Below are 13,265 nucleotides of genomic sequence, written 5' to 3'. Positions count from 1 at the left end.
AAACGCCAGCCAGGGTGCCTGGCTGGGCGTTTAACGCCCAAAAGGGTAGCATTTTGGGCGTTAAACGCCATAATGGATACCATTCTGGGCGTTTAACGCCAGGATGGCACAATAGGGAAGATTCTGTTTTCAATTCAAATTTTTTTCAAGTTTTCAAAATTTTTCAAAATCAAATCTTTTTCAAATCAAATCTTTTCAATCAAATCTTTTTCAAAATCAATTTCTTTCCATTTTCAAAAATACTTGCTATCAATTAATGATTTGATTCAACATTTCAAGTATGTTGCCTTTTCTGTTGAGAAAGGTTTAATGTTTAAATCATATCTTTTCTTGTTAGGCAAGTCATTAATTTTTAAAATCAAATATTTTCAAAATTGTTTTTCAAATCATATCTTTTCAATCATATCTTTTTCAAAAGAGTTTTCAATCATATCTTTTTGATTTCTTATCTCAAATTCTTTTTCAAAAAATCACTTGATTTCTTTTCCACTCCTGGTTTTCGAAAATCAATTCAAGTTTTTCAAAATGTTTTTAAAATCTTTTTAACTTAATTTTCGAAAAACTCTTCCTCTCTTCTCACATCCTTCTATTTATGGAGTACCACTCCTCCTCAATGCACAATTCGAACTCTATCTCACTAAGTTCGAATTCTTCTACCTCTTCCTTCTATTTTTCTGTTCCTCTGACACCTCAAGGAGTCTCTATACTGTGACATAGAGGATTCCATACTTTCTTGTTCTCTTCTCTTTCATATGAGCAGGAGCAAAGACAAGGGCATTCTTGTTGAAGCTGACCCTGAACCTGAAAGGACCTTGAAGCGAAAGCTAAGAGAAGCTAAGGCACAACTCTCTATAGAGGACCTAACAGAAATCTTCAAAGAAGAAGAAACCATGGCAGCCGAAAACAACAACAATGCCAACAATGCAAGGAAGGTGCTGGGTGACTTTACTGCACCTACTCCCGACTTCTATGGGAGAAGCATCTCTATTCCTGCCATTGGAGCAAACAACTTTGAGCTTAAGCCTCAATTAGTTTCTCTGATGCAACAGAATTGCAAGTTCCATGGACTTCCATTGGAAGATCCTCATCAGTTTTTAGCTGAATTCTTGCAAATCTGTGACACTGTCAAGACTAATGGGGTTGACCCTGAGGTCTATAGACTTATGCTATTCCCTTTTGCTGTAAGAGACAGAGCTAGGATATGGTTGGACTTACAACCTAAAGACAGCCTGAACTCTTGGGAAAAGCTAGTCAATGCCTTCTTGGCAAAATTCTTTCCACCTCAAAAAATTGAGTAAGCTTAGAGTGGAAGTCTAAACCTTCAGGCAGAAGGAAGGAGAATCCCTCTATGAAGCTTGGGAAAGATACAAACAATTGATCAGAAAGTGTCCTTCTGACATGCTTTCTGAATGGAGCATCATAGGAATTTTCAATGATGGTCTCTTTGAACTATCCAAGATGTCATTGGATAGCTCTGCTGGAGGATCTCTTCATCTGAAGAAGACGCCTGCAGAAGCTCAAGAACTAATTGAGATGGTTGCAAATAACCAATTCATGTACACTTCTGAAAGGAATCTTGTGAACAATGGGACAAATCAGAAGAAAGGAGTTCTTGAGATTGATACTCTGAATGCCATACTGGCTCAGAACAAGATATTGACTGAGAAAGTCAATTTGATTTCTCAAAGTCTGTCTGGAATGCAAGCTGCACCAGGCAGTACTAAGGATGCTTCATCTGAAGAAGAAGCTTATGATCCTGAGAACCCTTCAATAGAAGAAGTGAATTACATGGGAGAACCCTATGGAAACACCTATAATTCTTCATGGAGAAATCACCCAAATTTCTCATGGAAGGATCAACAGAGACCTCAACAAGGTTTCAACAACAATAATGGTGGAAGAAACAGGTTTAGCAATGGCAAGCCTTTTCCATCATCTTCTTAGCAACAGACAGAGAATTCTAAGCAGAGCCACTCTGACTTAGCAACCATGGTCTCTGATCTAATCAAAACCACTCAAAGCTTCATGACTGAAACAAGGTCCTCCATTAGAAACTTGGAGGCACAAGTGGGTCAGCTGAGCAAGAAAATTACTGAACTCCCTCCTAGTACTCTTCCAAGCAATACAGAAGAAAATCCAAAAGGAGAGTGCAAGGCCATCCACATGACCGAACTTGGAGAGGATGAAGAGGCAGTGAACGCCACTGAGGAAGACCTCAATGGGCGTCCACTGACCTCCAATGAGTTTCCTAATGAGGAACCATGGGAATCTGAGGCTCACACTGAGACCATAGAGATTCCATTGGATTTACTTCTGCCATTCATGAGCTCTGATGAGTATTCTTCCTCTGAAGAGGATGAGTATGTCACTGAAGAGTAAGTTGCTAAATACCTTGGAGCAATCATGAAGCTAAATGACAAGTTATTTGGTAATGAGACTTGGGAGGATACACCCCTTTTGCTCACCAAAGAACTGGATGACTTGTCTAGGCAGAAATTACCTCAAAAGAGACAAGATCCTGGGAAATTTTCAATACCTTGCACCATAGGCACCATGACCTTCAAGAAGGCTCTGTGTGACCTAGGGTCAAGTGTAAACCTCATGCCTCTCTCTGTAATGGAGAAGCTAGGGATCTTTGAGGTACAAGCTGCAAGAATCTCACTAGAGATGGCAGACAACTCAAGAAAACAAGCTCATGGACTTGTAGAGGATGTTTTGGTAAAGGTTGAAGACCATTACATCCCTGCTGATTTCATAGTCCTAGAGACTGGGAAGTGCATGGATGAATCCATCATCCTTGGCAGACCCTTCCTAGCCACAGCAAAGGCTGTGATTGATGTTGACAGAGGTGAATTGATCATTCAAGTGAATGAAGAATCCTTTGTGTTTAAGGCTCAAGGATATCCCTCTGTCACCATGGAGAGGAAGCATGAAGAGCTTCTCTCAAAACAGAGTCAAACAGAGCCCCCACAGTCAAACTCTAAGTTTGGTGTTGGGAGGCCACAACCAAATTCTAAGTTTGGTGTTGAACCCCCACATTCAAACTCTAAGTTTGGTGTTGGGAAGTTCCAACATTGCTCTGAGCATCTGTGAGGCTCCATGAGAGCCCTCTGTCAAGCTACTGACATTAAAGAAGCGCTTGTTGGGAGGCAACCCAATGTTATATTTTATCTATTTTCCTTTGTTATTTTATGTTTTCTGTAGGTTGATGATCATGAGAAGTCACAAAATCAATTGAAAAAGCAAAAATAGAATGAAAAAACAGAAAAAAAAACAGCACACCCTGGAGGAGAACTTGCTGGCGTTTAAACGCCAGTGAAGCTAGCAAAGGGGCGTTTAACGCCCAATCTGGCACCATTCTGGGCGTTTAACGCCAGAAAAGGGGCACCAGACTGGCGTTAAACGCCAGAAAAGGGCAAGAAGCTGGCGTTAAACGCCAGAAATGGGCACCAGCCCGGCATTTAACGCCAGAATTGGCACAGAACACAATTTTTCTTGCCACTTGGTGAAGGGATGACTTTTCCTTGACACCACAGGATCTGTGGACCCCACAGGATCCCCACCTACCCCACCACTCTCTCTCTTCTTCACCCATTCACCAATCACCTTAATACCTCTTCCCCAAAAACCCTTCACCTATCAAATACCATCTTTCTCTTCACCACTCACATCCATCCTTCATAAAACCCCACCTACCTCACCATTCAAATTCAAACCACTTTCCCTTCCAAACCCACCCTCACATAACCGAACCCTACCACTCTCTCCACCCCTATATAAACCCATCTTCACTCCTTCATTTTCACACACCCTAAACACTACTTCTCCCCCCTTTGGCCGAACCACAAAGCCATCTCCATCTCCTCTATTTCTTCTTCTTCTACTCTCTTCTGTCTTCTTTTGCTCGAGAACGAGCAAACCTTTTAAGTTTGGTGTGGTAAAAGCATTGCTTTTTGTTTTTCCATAACCATTTATGGCATCCAAGGCCGGAAAAACCTCTAGAAAGAGGAAAGGGAAGGCAAAAGCTTTCACCTCCGAGTCATGGGAGATGAAGAGATTCATCTCAAGGGTGCATCAAGATCACTTCTATGAAGTTGTGGCCTTGAAGAAGGTGATCCCCGAGATCCCTTTCAAACTCAAAAAGGGTCAACTTTGATCAAAGGTTGGACCAAGTCCTCACTAACATTTGTGAAGAGGGCGCCCAATGGAAGAGAGATTCAAGAGGGAAGTCGATTCAATTGAGAAGGCATGACCTCAAGCCCATGGATAGAGGATGGTTGGAGTTTATCCAACGCTCAATCATTCCCACTAGCAACCGGTCTGAAGTTACTCTAGACCGGGCCATCATGATCCATAGCATCATGATTGGAGAAGAAGTAGAAGTTCATGAGGTTATAGCCCAAGAACTCTATAAGGTGGCGGACAAGTCCTCTACCTTGGCAACGTTAGCCTTTTCTCATCTCATTTGTCACCTCTGTTATTCAGTTGGAGTTGACATAGAAGGAGACATCCCCATTGATGAGGACAAGCCCATCACTAAGAAAAGAATGGAGCAAACAAGAGATCCCACTCATCATGAAATCCCTGAGATGCCTCAAGGGATGCACTTTCCTCCACAAAACTATTGGGAGCAAATCAACACCTCCCTAGGGGAATTGAGTTCCAACATGGGACAACTAAGGGTGGAGCACCAAGAACATTCCATCCTCCTCCATGAAATTAGAGAAGATCAAAGAATCATGAGAGAGGAGCAACAAAGACAAGGAAGAGACATTGAGGAGCTCAAGCACTCCATAGGATCTTCAAGAGGAAGAACAAGCCGCCATCACTAAGGTGGACCCATTCTTTAATTTCCTTGTTCTTTATTTTCCTATTTTTCGAATTTTATGCTTATGTTTATCTATGTTTGTGTCTTATGATCATTAGTATCTTAGTGTCTATGCTTTAAAGTTATGAATGTCCTATGAATCCATCACCTTTCTTGAATGAAAAATTTTCTTAATTGAAAAAGAGAAGAATTGCACGAATTTTAAATTTTATAACAGATTAATTATTTTGATGTGGTGGCAATACTTTTGTTTTCTGAATGTATGCTTAAACAGTGCATATGTCTTTTGAATTTGTGGTTCATGAATGTTGGCTCTTGAAAGAATGATGAAAAAGGAGACATGTTACTGAGGATCTGAAAAATCATAAAAATGATTCTTGAAGCAAGAAAAAGCAGTGAATACAAAAAAAAAAGAGAAAAGAAGCGAAAAAAAAGAAGAAGCGAAAAAAAAGGCAAGAAAAACGAAAAAAGAAAGAGAAAAAGAAAGAAAAAGAAAGAAATAAAGTTGTGATCCAAGGCAAAAAAGAGTGTGCTTAAGAACCCTGGACACCTCTAATTGGGGACTCTAGCAAAGCTGAGTCACAATCTGAAAAGGTTCACCCAATTATGTGTCTGTGGCATGTATGTATCCGGTGGTAATATTGGAAGACAGAGTGCTTTGGGCCACGGCCAAGACTCATAAAGTAGCTGTGTTCAAGAATCATCATACTTAACTAGGAGAATCAATAACACTATCTGGATTCTGAGTTCCTACAGAAGCCAATCATTCTGAATTTCAAAGGATAGAGTGAGATGCCAAAACTGTTCAGAGGCAAAAAGCTAAAAGCCCCGCTCATCTAATTAATACTAATCTTCATAGATGTTTTTGGAATTCATTGCATATTCTCTTCTCTTTATCTTATTTGATTTTCAGTTGCTTGAGGACAAGCAACAATTTAAGTTTGGTGTTGTGATGAGCGGATAATTTGTACGCTTTCTGGACTCTACTATGAGTTTGTGTGTTTTTCTGTGATTTCAGGTATTTTCTGGCTGAAATTGAGGGACCTGAGCAAAAATCTGATTCAGAGACTGGAATGGACTGCAGATGCTATTGGATTCTGACCTCCCTGCACTCGAAGTGGATTTTCTGGAGCTACAGAAGCCCAATTGGCGCGCTCTCAACGGCGTTGGAAAGTAGACATCCTGGGCTTTCCAGCAATATATGATCGTCCATACTTTTCCCAAGATTTGATGGCCCAAACCGGCGATCAAAGTCACCTTCAGAATTCCCAGCGTTAAATGTCGGAACTGGCAGCAAAGTGGGAGTTAAATGCCCAAACTGGCACAAAAGCTGGCGTTTAACTCCAAGAAGAGTCTCTACACGAAAATGCTTCAATGCTCAGCCCAAGCACACACCAAGTGAGCCCGGAAGTGGATTTTTATGTCATTTACTCACCTTTGTAATTCTTAAGCTACTAGTTCCCTATAAATAGGACCTTTTACTATTGTATTTTATATCTTGGTAGCTATCTTTAGTCTTATGCTATCTTAGATCATTGGGAGGCTGGCCATTCGGTCATGCCTAGACCTTGTTCTTATGTATTTTCAACGGTGGAGTTTCTACACACCATAGATTAAGGTGTGGAGCTCTGCTGTACCTCGAGTATTAATGCAATTACTATTGTTCTTCTATTCAATTCAGCTTGTTCTTATTCCAAGATATCACTTGTTCTTCAACTTGATGGATGTGATGATCCGTGACACTCATCATCATTCTTACCTATGAACCTGTGACCGTCAATCACCTCCGTTCTACCTTAGATTGGGTAGATATCTCTTGGGTTCTTTAACCGGAATCTTCGTGGTATAAGCTAGAATTGATGACTGCATTCAAGAGAATCCGGAAGGTCTAAACCTTGTCTGTGGTATTCTGAGTAGGATTCAATGATTGAATGACTGTGACGAGCTTCAAACTCGCGATTGTGGGGCGTTAGTGACAGACGCAAAAGAATCACTGGATTCTATTCCGACATGATCGAGAACCGACAGCTGGATAGCCGTGCCGTGACAGGGTGCGTTGAACATTTCCACTGAGGGGACGGGACTGTAGCCATTGACAACGGTGATGCTCAACATACAACTTGCCATGGAAAGGAGTAAGAAGGATTGGATGAAGACAGTAGGAAAGCAGAGAGACGGAAGGGACAAAGCATCTCCATTCGCTTATCTGAAGTTCTCACCAATGAGTTACATAAGTATCTCTATCTTTATCTTTATGTTTTATTCATATATCACCCATACCCATTTGAGTCTGCCTGACTAAGATTTACAAGGTGACCATAGCTTGCTTCATACCAACAATCTCCATGGGATCGACCCTTACTTGCGTAAGGTTTATTACTTGGACGACCCAGTGCACTTGCTGGTTAGTTGTGCGAAGTTGTGTTTATGCCATGGTGTTGAGCACTAAGTCTTTGGGGCCATTACTAGGGATTATTTGAGTTGTGAAAAGTAGTGATCACAATTTCGTGCACCATAAAGGTAGTCTTTTCCTGATCCTCAGGAGCTATATGAATCTGGAAATAGCCTGTGTAACCATCTATAAAGCAATAATGTGATTTACCTGACAGGCGATCCAGCATTTGATCAATGAATGGAAGAGGGTAGTGATCCTTACGAGTAGCTTGGTTGAGACGCCTGTAATCAATGCAGACCCTCCAGGCATTTTGTACTCTGGTTGCTATGAGCTCTCCATGCTCATTCTTCTCTGTAGTGACTCCAGACTTCTTGGGCACCACTTGTACTGGGCTCACCCATTCACTGTCTAAGATGGGGTAGATAATACCTGCCTCTAATAGTCTGGTTACTTCCTTCTTGACAACCTCTAAAATGGTGGGGTTCAATCTTCTTTGGGGTTGACGAACAGGTCTTGCTCCTTCTTCTAAAAATATCCTGTGCTCACAAACTTGAGGGTTGATGCCTACTATGTCTGCAAAACTCCACCCAATTTCTTTCTTGTGCTTTCTCAGCACACTAAGTAACTGCTCTTCCTGCTGAGAAGTGAGGTCCTATGCAATGATAACTGGAAACTTCTGCTTGTCCTCAAGGTAGGCATATTTGAGGTGTGGAGGGAGAGGTTTCAATTCTAACTTATGGTCATGGTCTGGCTCTGGATTATCTGAAACTGATGGCAGTGGTAGAGTGCCTGCATTGTCCTCGGAATTCCCCACACTTGGACCTTGTCCTATGTACTTATCTTCAAACTCTTCCTGGTGAACTTCAGCTACGGTTTCATCTATGATGTCACACTGGAAGATAGAACGATCTTTTGGAGGGTTGTTTATGACTCAATTCAGATTGAAGATTACCATTCGGCCATCTATTTCAAAAGAGTATGTTCCTGAAAAAGTATCCAATTTGAATTTTGATGTCTTCAGGAATGGTCTCTCAAGTAGGATTGATGATGGCTTATCTGAGTCATTATGGGGCATCTTCAAGATATAAAAATCAGTGAGAAATGTGAGCCCTTTAATGTTCACTAAAACGTCTTCAGCAACTCCAGCCACTGTAATAATGCTTTTATCTGCTAACACAAAACGAGCTGCCGACCTTTTTAAGGGAGGGAGCCTCAAAACATCATATACAGATAAATGCATTATACTAACACATGCTCCTAAATCACACATGCAGTCATAAATTACTACACCACCAATAGTACAGCTAACTATAGAAGGACCTGGGTCACTACACTTTTCAGGTAAATTTCCCATTAAAGCAGATATAGAACTTCCTAAAGGAATAGTTTCTAATTCATTAATTTTGTCTTTATGTATGCACAAATCTTTCAGAAACTTTGCATATTTAGGTACCTATTGAATGACATCAAAAAGGGGAACAGTTACCTCAACCTTTCTGAATATTTCTACCATTTTGGGATCAGGTTCCAACTGCTTCCTGGGCTTCCTTGCAAGTTGTGGAAATGGAATGGGAGTGGTGTTTTCTGCAATGTTTGTGCCTTTTGGTGCTTCCTCCTGTGGTTGAGCTTCTTCTTCTTCAGCTATGTCCTGTATATCCTCTTCCTCTTCAACATCTTCTATTTCTACTACCTCTACAGCTGAGGCGTGTTCTGGTGGGCTTGGCTCCTCCAGATTCCTCTCCTGCAGTGTGGTTCCAGACGTTAGGGTGATGGCATTAATGCCACCCTTTGGGTTGGGTAATGGTTAAGAGGGGAGTCCGCCAGAGCTTGAGGACTGGTTGTTGGAGTTGTTCATTGATCCAATCTGTGAGACAAGGGTTTGTAAAGTAGAAGTCAAAACATTCATAGTTGCATTAAAATTATTCTCCATAGCCTGTTGTCTCCGATCAATGGCTTGTAGTAATTCATCATTAGGAGATGAAGAGGGGTAAGTAATCTGAGAGGTTTGCTGAGGATTTTGAGGCTGTCTGAGATGAGGTGCTCTATAGGCTTGATTCTGATTCTGCTGCCTGAAATTGTTATTGTTATTCCACCTCTGATTTCCATTGTTATCTCTGCCTCCTCTGTTAGAATTGTCCCTCTAACCCTGGTTAGAATTATGTCTCCATCCTTGGTTAGAGTTATCCTGCCATCCTTGGTTATAGTTGCCACCTTGAATGTACCCTTGATTGGGGCGGTCATGAAAGTTATGAGTGGCTGCTACAGTATTGTCTTCTGGTTGGAGTTGCGGACACTCATCGGTATAGTGACTGTAATATGCACAGATTCCGCATACTCTTTGTGGAACCAACTGCTGGCTGTGCTGTGGTGGAGAAGGATGAACTTGCTGAGGTTGTTGTTGATTCAGTTGTATCTGCTTCAGCAAGTTAGTCATTTCACATAAGCTTGATCTATAGCAGCAGTCTCTTTACTAGTGGATATCTCTACAACAACTCTTGACCGACTTTGTCTCTGCCTATGATTCCTAGTGGAGTCAGCTAAGTCGCTGATCAATTGCCATGCTTCTTCTGTAGTCTTGTACTTTTTCATAGAACCATTGCTAGCACCTTCCAGTGTGGTCCTATCATGAGATTTCAAACCCTGTGTAAAGTAACCGAGCAACACTATCTTGTCAATCATATGATGGGGGCATGCGTCTCGAAGATTATTGAAGCGTTCCAAGTATTCATAGAGCGTCTCAGATTCATCCTGAACGATCATAGACATGTCCTTCCTCAGCTTATCGGTAACTTCAGCTAGAAAGAATTTATCCAGAAACTCTCTCCTAAGTGTATCCCAGTTGGAAACAGTTGCTCCGGGTTGAGTGTAGTACCACTCTCTTGCCTTTCCCTCCAGAGAAAACGGGAAGGCTTTCAACAGAATGGAGATTTCATCAGTGCCATTACGCTTAACAGTAGAACAAGTAGTCTGAAAATCCCTAAGATGCTTGATAGGCTCTTGAGCAGGTAAGCCATGAAACTTGGGCATCAAGTTGAGTAGTGAAGACTTTATTTCAAAATCTATAGCTACTGCTGGGTGATGTGCCTGAAATGGTTGGAGCGTAAAATCAAGGGCTCCTTCCTCCTCGATAGTGACTCTTATGGGCGCTGCCATGTCACCTTCACGTAAATGAACTGGATCAGTAGAGAGGGAGCTTGTTTCTTCCTTAGATGACGGTTCAGGTTCGTCCTCAAAGAGGAGTCGCCGATGCTGAGCCTGCCTTATACATGAAAGAGTTCTTTCAATTTCAAGGTCAAATACTGGCAAGCTTGGATCAGGAAGTGAACGCGTCATTTAACAAAAGAAACGTACAGCTCATAGTGACAAAAATAAAATAAAATGCAAATAAATAAATTCTAATTAATAACTCTAGCACTCTATTGCAACTCCCCGGCAACGGCACCAAAAATTGATGCGAGCAGAAATTGGCGAACTAAAATTATTATTAAAATATATACGTTGCAAGTATAGTTCTTAACTCGCCAGAAATCCACTTATTAATTTAGAAAGGTGTCACAGAAATTTGAAATTAAAATACTGGGAGTATGAATCCCAGGTCGTCTCCCAACGAGTTGCAGAAAAGTGTGCTATTTTATTAATCAGATGTTTTCAAAAAGGTTTGAGTTGAGTAAATAGGAAATTAAATTGGAGAATTTGAATAATGTGAATAAAAGCCTTGACTGGGAGTTGATTAGTTGGAAGTCCCAGTATTGTTGAATTACTCTCTAGATTAATTGATAATTAAAGGTTATCTTGTTTAGTTATCTCTTACTAGGTAAGAGAAAGTCAAACAAGTCGGAATGCTACGTCCGTTCACAAGTTGCAACCCACTTAATTAAAAGGGATTGGTGTTAGTAACTAGAGGGTAATCCAACAATAAACCCAATTACAATCTTTCTTTTAAGCCTTCCAACTCAATGGTTCCTTTCAATCAACTCCCCATCAAGTTAGGGAACTACTCGCTCATTGTGAATGTAAAATTCATAACATATGAAAGGGAATTGAAGAAAGACATTGTAAATAAAAATCAAAATAATCAATTAAAAATAAAAGTAATCCTTGTATTAAATAATCCTAAAAATATTCCAATGGTAAAATTAAACAAAGCAAAGGACATGGAAGAATAAAGCCAAGTAAAGAAAACGAACTAGAATGACGAAGTCTTGATGAGGTAATAACTCTTCTCAGTGTCCCAATGCAAAAAGTAGTAGAAAAATAAAATCCTAAGAACTATGAATGTCTAGAGAGAAAAACCTAGAGGAGGAGTAAAAACTAGATCTAAAACTAAAACTATCTAGAATGAATTGTTGTTCTGGTTTCTGCATGTTCTCTGGCTCTAGTCTGCTGTTCTGGGCCGAAAACTGGGTCAAAATAGGGTCTAAAATGGCCCCCAGCAAATTCTGCAGATTATGCAGATCGCGTACGTCACGCGATCGCGTCATCCATGCGGACGCGTCATTCGCGTTTTTCCCTGCCACGCGTTCGCGTCGTCCATGCTTCCACGTCACTTGTGCTTTTCCAATCTGCGCGGTCGCGTGAGCCATGCGGCAGCATCACTGCAATTTCTCCTCCTTCGCGTGAACGCGTGAGCCATCCGGTCGCGTCACTTCTCGCTCGTTATCTCCTCACTTTCTCATGTTCCTTCCATTTTTGCTAGCTTCCTTTCCAATCTCCAACTCATTCATGCCCTATAAAGCCTGAAACACTTAACACACAGATTACGGCATCGAATGGAATAAAGGAGAATTAAAATGCATAATTAAAAGTCTCTAGGAAGCAATTTTCAATCATGTAATAATTTCAGGAAGGAAATATAAATGCATGCTAAATTAATGAATAAGTGGGTAAGGATCATGATAAAACCACACAATTAAACACAATATAAACTATAAAATAGTGGTTTATCAATGTCCAATCCCAATTCTCCCTCTAATAAGAAAGAGACAGTGGTACAACACCTAGTGTTCCAACCATCTCTTTCAGTGCAGATCTTTAATAAGCCCCCAAACATCAATTCTAAGTTTGGTGTTGTGCAGTGATGAGCAGATATTTTATGCACTTTTTGGCATCATTTTCATATAGTTTTTAGTATGTTTTAATTAGTTTTTATTAAGTTTTTATAGGTTTTAGTGTTAAATTCACATTTTTGGATTCTACTATGAGTTTTTGTGTTTTTATACAATTTCAGGTATTTTCTGGCTGAAATTGAGGAGTTAGAGAACAAGTTTGATTCCGAGACAGAGAAAGTGTAACACCCTAATTAGCCTAAGCTTTACCTCGTGTCGTAAAGCTAAGGTTAACCAGAGATTAAAACAGTTCTAAACCCGTACATGTGATATATAGAAAGAATAGTATACTTCTAGAAGCCTGATGAAGGGTATAGCTCAAAAACCGGATTTTAAAAATGCAAAACATACTAACGAAGCTACTAGCTTAAGGATCAAGAAACAGACAGATATAACAAAAGCTAAGTATATAATATCATAGGAAGCTAGTCATGACTCGCGGAGTTTAAGCCGGCTAGCCATATATAGGTATACAGAACCATACAGTGAAAACAGCCTATACAAGTTTTGTTCTCTCATATACATGCCTCTAGGCAAAACAGAATACAAAAGGAGAGATGTATAAACAAAATAATCAAAATAAACAAAAGACTCCAAAAGAATCCAAGATCCTCCGCTTCTGTCACCATCCAAAACAACTCACTTAGGTGGGTTGCGACTTGCATCTGAAAAACACAACAGAAATATGGCATGAGATTCGGAGGTTCTCAATATGGTAACAGTGCCCAGTGATGTAGGATATAAGACCCCGGGATGCTAAAGGCAATCCTAAGCTCCATATCCATCACATGATTCAAGCTTAAAGCATTCTAAAACAGATAAGCATAAGTATACCAACATTAACTTAATTAAACCAGGTCATCTATCTTAGGGGATTTCTACTCTAACCAAACACCGCTATCCCACAGCCTTTACCAACCGATCCTCCATGCGATCC

The 13,265-nt window shown here is 40.5% G+C and overlaps 1 non-coding gene across 1 annotated transcript; it reads right to left on the bottom strand.

Annotated features, from left to right (window-relative positions):
* Positions 1–1,296: 1,296 nt before the first annotated feature.
* On the bottom strand, positions 1,297–1,404 carry LOC130950802 (small nucleolar RNA R71). The gene has a single exon (XR_009073736.1). It is a non-coding gene; the product is annotated as a small nucleolar RNA R71 (small nucleolar RNA).
* Between the last annotated feature and the right edge of the window lie 11,861 nt (positions 1,405–13,265).

The sequence above is a fragment of the Arachis stenosperma genome, chromosome 1 (genome assembly GCF_014773155.1).
Source record: "Arachis stenosperma cultivar V10309 chromosome 1, arast.V10309.gnm1.PFL2, whole genome shotgun sequence".
Lineage (NCBI taxonomy): Eukaryota > Viridiplantae > Streptophyta > Magnoliopsida > Fabales > Fabaceae > Arachis > Arachis stenosperma.
This window is presented reverse-complemented; position numbering and strand designations above follow the sequence as displayed.